Raw genomic sequence first — 6,315 nt, forward strand, 5'->3', positions numbered from 1 at the left:
AGATAGGGAAACAGTACAAGATCACCCCAGGGAGGGAACATCACGGTAAATGACTTGCTTTAAGGACCCCTGTGTTTAACTTTCCCTTGTCCTGAAGGATAGAACATCCCAGACTCCTCGCCTCTCCGTCCTGCTCAGGGGGCCCCTCCTGGCTGCCCAAAGCTTTTTCTGCTTCTTTTAATAAACTTTGTTCTGCTCAACCTCCTTTGTCCATGTTTTCATTCTTCATGGGCACAAGACATGAACCCCAGTGGCTAGAACTATAGACGCCTGCAACAGACAGCAGGAGTGGAGTGAGGCCAGTTCTACCCCCTGTAAATGAGGCACCAGGGAAAGGAAATACCAGCTGTGCCCACAGGAATACATCTGATCATGAACTTGCACATGTGTGGCTGAGGGGACTCCCGAAAACCTGTAGTTTTGTTTTTAAAATTTAGAAAGGGGTCGGCCCTCTAGTTCAGTGGGCTAAGCCTCCGCCTGTGGCTCCAGCATCCCATATGGGTGCTGGTTCTAGTCCCAGCTGCTCCTTTTCCGATCCAGCTCTCTGCTATGGCCTGGGAAAGCAGTAGAAAATGGCCCAGGTCCTTGGGCCCCTGCACCCACTTGGGAGACCCAGAAGAAGCTCCTGGCTCCTGGCTTTGGATCGATGCAGCTCTGGCCATTGTGGCCATTTGGGACGTAAACCAGCAGAAAGAAGACCTCTCTATCTCTCCCTTTGTCTCTCAAATCAATTAAAAAAATTTTAGAAAAAGTGTGATGGTCCATATAACCCTCTGGGATTTGTTTTTATCAATCAGTATTTTTTTTTCTTTCTTTCTTTTTGACAGGCAGAGTGGACAGTGAGAGAGAGAGAGAGAGAGAGAGAGAGAGAAAGGTCTTCCTTTTGCCGTTGGTTCACCCTCCAATGGCCACTAAGGCCGGCGCGCTGCGGCCAGCGCACTGCGCTGATCCAAAGCCAGGAGCCAGGTGCTTCTCCTGGTCTCCCATGGGGGGCAGGGCCCAAGCACTTGGGCCATCCTCCACTGTACTCCCGGGCCACAGCAGAGAGCTGGCCTGGAAGAGGGGCAACCGGGACAGAATCCAGCGCCCCGACCGGGACTAGAACCCGGTGTGCCGGCGCCGCAAGGCAGAGGATTAGCCTATTGAGCCGGGGTGCCGGCCATCAATCAGTATTAGGTCAGTAAGATTCAGTGACATTGTTAGTAGCTACAGTTCATTCAGCTTCATTGTGAGAATATATAATTTATCATTTAGTCTGCACACATTATCTGTTGCATTAAAAAACAGGAGGTGGGTGGGAACTCAACTTTTGCTGTTCTGATTACATAAATTCCTCCAGATCAAACAAATCCTAGATGTACTAGGAACATGTAAATTGTGTCCATAGGTGGGTAACAAGACAGCTGTTTTTGCTGGGGGCCATATGGTGCCCAGTGTGCTAAAGAACACACAATCTGGTAAGGAGATAAGTCAGACTAACAGGTGAGGAGCAGCAATGCAAACAGATAAGCCTCATTATCAGTAAGGGGGGCAGGGGTAAGTGGGCTTGCTCTGGCAGGTGCTCTGGATCCTTGGCAAACGCTAAGGCAATTTGTAGGAATGAGTCTGGGGAAATGAAATATTTATGAGGAGGCAGGTAAGGCTCACCCAAGAAACAACAATGCATTAGTGTCCCTGCAGGAATTCTCTCAGTCAGTGCGAACTGGGGAGGAAAGGCCCCACGGTGGGAGGAGAGGTGATTTGTCGTCTTGAAGGCCTATTTTGCCTGCTGCTTTCTCAGGCAACAAAGATAATGGCATCCATTTCCCTCCCCTACATGGCAGTTCCAAGACAAAAAGAAAAATAAATTTATGAGAAAGATTTGAAGTAAAAAAGTGTATCCAAGGGGCCGGGGCTGTGGCATAGCAGGTAAAGCCACTACCTGGCACCTGGGGTGCCAGCATCCCATATAAGTGCGGGTTCGAAGCCTTGGCTGCTCTGCTTCTGATCCAGCTCCCTGCTAACATGCATGGGAGAGTCCTTGGGCCCCTGCACTCACATGGGAGACCCAGAAGAAGCTCCCAGCTATTAGCTTTGGCCTGGCTCAGCCCTGGCCATTGCAGCCATTTGGGGAGCGAACCAGCAGATGGAAGACCTCTCTCTCTCTCTCTCTCTCTCTCTCTCTGTCTTTCAAATAATTAAATACATATTTTAAAAAAGCAAAATCTATCCACACCTTCCAAGGAGCCTGAGGAGCTCTGTGGGGCCATGGGACCTGAGCTCCTTTATCCCCTGGGGAGCCTGCTCCTAATGCAGGTCAGGCCTGCAGGTAGCAGACAGATGGGGCTTCCTGCACAGCCTCTCCGTCAACCTTTCCACAGCAACCAAATTTTCAAAACTTGAGCCCTTTCAAATTACAAATAACTCCAGGAAGACAGAGTGTGGATAGAGCCAAAAAGGAGAAAAACATCTAGAGGAGAGCTTCTGATGGTCCTTCAGACCGCAGGTGTGGAATGGCAAGGTGTGGGGGGTGGGTGTTACAGCAGGGGTGGCTAGGATCCAGCACCAGCTTGGCCTCCATCACCATCAAGCCGAAAATCACCTGAGTGTTGCTTCCCACACACCGAAGGATAATCCCCTGTGCTAGTGTGAAAGCTGGCGACCGTGCTCAGGATGCAAGCTGGTTTTAATGGACTGTAATGTAAAAGTCATCAAGGATGCCCGTGAGCAGAGGTGATGTGTTCTGGGGCTCAACACTTGGCTCAACCTTGTCATCATGGCCTTGGAGAACCATGCCAAGAACCCGTATATTTCTCTCTCTCTCTTTTTTGACAGGCAGAGTGGACAGGGAGAGAGAGAGACAGAGAGAAAGGTCTTCCTTTTGCCGTTGGTTCACCCTCCAATGGCCGCTGTGGCCAGCGCACCGCGCTGATCCGATGGCAGGAGCCAGGTGCTTCTCCTGGTCTCCCATGGGGTGCAGGGCCCAAGCCCTTGGGCCATCCTCCACTGCACTGCCGGGCCACAGCAGAGAGCTGGCCTGGAAGAGGGACAACCGGGACAGAATCCAGCGCCCTGACCAGGACTAGAACCCGGTGTGCCGGCGCTGCAAGGCAGAGGATTAGCCTGTTGAGCCGTGGCACCGGCCAAGAACCCGTATATTTCAATATGAATGGAACGTATAGCTAACATGCACCCAGGACATGCAATGATACAAGAGTGGATCCGAAAATATCTGCGGGGCTGTGGTTAGGTCACTGCTTGGGATGCCCACGTCCCATACTGAAGTGCCTGCTTTGAACCCAGGTTCCTGGCTTCCCATCCAACTTCCTGCTAATATGCTCCCTGGGATGGGCCGGTGCCATGGCGCACTAGGTTAATCCTCCACCTGCGGCGCCAGCATCCCATATAGGCACCGGTTCTACTCCCAGCTGCTCCTCTTCCAGTCCGGCTCTCTGCTGTGGCCTGGGAAAGCAGAAGATGGTCCAAGTGCTTGGGCCCCTGCACCCGCATGGGAGACCGGGAAGAAGCTCCTGGCTCCTGGCTTCAGATCAGCACAACTCTGGCTGTTGCGGCCATTTGGGGAGTGAACCAATGGAAGGAAGACTTTTTTCTCTGTCTACCTCTCACTGTCTGTAACTCTACCTGTCAAATAAATAAATAAAATCTTAAAAAAAAAAAAAAAAACTTCCTGGGAGGCAGCTCAAGTACTTGGGTCCCTGCCAACCACATTAGAGAAGACTGAATTGAATTCCCTGCTCCTGGCTTCAGCCTGTGCCCACCCTGGCTGTTGTGGGCATTTGGGGAGTGAATGAGTAGATGGAAGATCTCTCTCTCTCTCTCTCTCTTTGCTTTAAAAAAAATTAAAATAAATAAAAAAAATCTTGAGAGCCTCCAATGATGGGTTGAATATGAAGGTACTTCAAAAGTATCTTAAAAAAAGTTCATAGAAAATGAAATAAAAGAAGATACACATTTTCCATGAACATTGGATACAGACCAAGGAAAGTTCTAACAGGAACAAAAACAGGGTTCAAAAGACCAAATGCCCCAGCATAGGAAGTGAAGACATGCCTCACTTAAAATGAAGTGAATCCTCCCAATGAGCTGTCCTCCCAAAAACTGCGAAAGAAGGCTGACTTAACAGAAGTATATCAAGTAGAAAGGAGGTGAGTCTTGCCCAATAGCACGTTTTAAAAAAAAAGTCGCACAAACAATATTATATTAATAATAATAGAACTTTAAAATTAAATCTGTTAAATCAATTATACATTTCTGTAGTTTTCTAGGTTTTTTCCACACCTACATCTCAAACAGTGGTGAAAATGCACTTTTGCTATTCTGCTCTTAGGTATTATATCTTGAGAAATAGCCTATTGTGTTTCATCCATTTCCAGTGATTTTTGGTCATGACCAAATTATTTATCACTGGCTATGATCATGGTCAACTAAATTACATCATTAATATGCTGATTGGCATAATTGTTGGCCTTTTATTTCCCACTTGTTTTCACTCCACAAAGACCTGCATAGAATCTTCTTCTGTTGTTCTTTCCCTTAGGTTAGTTTCAGAACAAAGAGGGGGTGAACACCCGAGTTCAGAAGAGGCTTCAGCACTTTCTGCTGCCACTGTATTTTTTTAATCTCTGTTTTTCAAACTTCATGCATAAAATGTGCCCCATTACAGTTTTAATTTGCATCACAGTAAGAGGAGGTAAAGTTGAACGTTTTCTTATGTTTATTTATTACTTGCATTTCCTCTCTGTAAACCATCTATTCATGTCCTCTGTCATTTGCATTAAAGTTTTAATTTTTTTCTTTCAATTTTTGGGAACTTTTTGTGCAACACTGACAGATATGGGGTACAATGGACTATTTCAACACATTTATAAAGTATGAAGGGATCTAATCGGGAAATTAGCATTTACATTTTCTTATCATTTCTTTATGTTTGGAGCCTTTGAGTGCCTCTTTTCTATTTCCTCATAAAATATATAAGAGGTTTTGTGAACTACAGCCACCCCACTGAGTGTGGAGCACCAGAATTTGCTTCTTTAATCTAACGGTGTTTTGGTATCCACTGATAATATTTATTCTTTTTTTTTTTTTTTTTTTGACAGGCAGAGTGGACAGTGAGAGAGAGAGACAGAGAGAAAGGTCTTCCTTTGCCGTTGGTTCACCCTCCAATGGCCGCCGCGGCCGGCGCGCTGCGGCCGGCGCACCGCACCGATCCGATGGCAGGAGCCAGGAGCCAGGTGCTTTTCCTGGTCTCCCATGGGGTGCAGGGCCCAAGCACCTGGGCCATCCTCCACTGCACTCCCGGGCCACAGCAGAGGGCTGGCCTGGAAGAGGGGCAACCGGGACAGAATCCGGCGCCCCGACCGGGACTAGAACCCGGTGTGCCGGCGCCGCTAGGCGGAGGATTAGCCTAGTGAGCCGCGGCGCCGGCCTGATAATATTTATTCTTGCGGTCAGTTCCCTTTGAGTTGCATTCAATTCATTGCAAGCCTAGAAATGCATACATGATTCCACTGCCTGTATGATGTCTAGTCTTTTTTTCCCCCACTGGGTGGTCTAAGGTTTTTATTTTTAACACAACTTAATATTCTTTAAAACAATTGGACTTATTCTGACATAAGGTCTAGATAATTTGACTTGAAATCTAACTTTTCCATCTGTTCAAACAACGAATCCACTCCTGTCTCTCATGCTAGACTCTTCTGACAGTACTGGAGCAGACAGAGACTTGAGTGCTTAGGACCTCAGCCACGCCCACACTGTGTACGTTGCCAACTGGTTGCCTCCCACCTCCACATTCATCCTTCGTACCTGCTCTGCAGTCATGGGCGGACTTTCTTCCTTACAGGGAGCGTGGTGGGAGACTTGCCGCAGGTGATGCACAAAGGGGCTCTCCTGCTGCTGGTGCTGGCTGTGCCATCGTGAGTGAGGCAGGTGTGACAGAGTGGTGGCAGCCTGCCCTGGCCATGTGCCTAGAACACAGGGCTCCCTTAATGACCTCCTCAGCTCAGCCCCAGAGCCCGCAAGTCCTGCCACAGTGGACATCCCCCGCCGCAGTCCTCCTGCCTGCACTGGTCTCTAATTCCCTCTGCTTCTCTCTGCCCCCACGCCCCAAGCCTGTCCCCTGTGGCCTTCTGGAGCTGCAACTTCAGGTCTCATTCATCCACAAGCTCTCAGTTTCTCTGCACCCCTGTGCAGCTGGCCACTTGTGGCCATCTTGAACCCTGGCCGCACTCCTGGCGATTGCTTCCTGCTTGTCCGGGGACGGCAGACAAGCTCGGGCCTGTGTAAACCAGCCAAGCGCTCTGCTATCCACTGAGT

This window comes from Oryctolagus cuniculus, chromosome 2, assembly GCF_964237555.1.
Source record: "Oryctolagus cuniculus chromosome 2, mOryCun1.1, whole genome shotgun sequence".
In the NCBI taxonomy this organism is placed as follows: Eukaryota; Metazoa; Chordata; class Mammalia; order Lagomorpha; family Leporidae; genus Oryctolagus; species Oryctolagus cuniculus.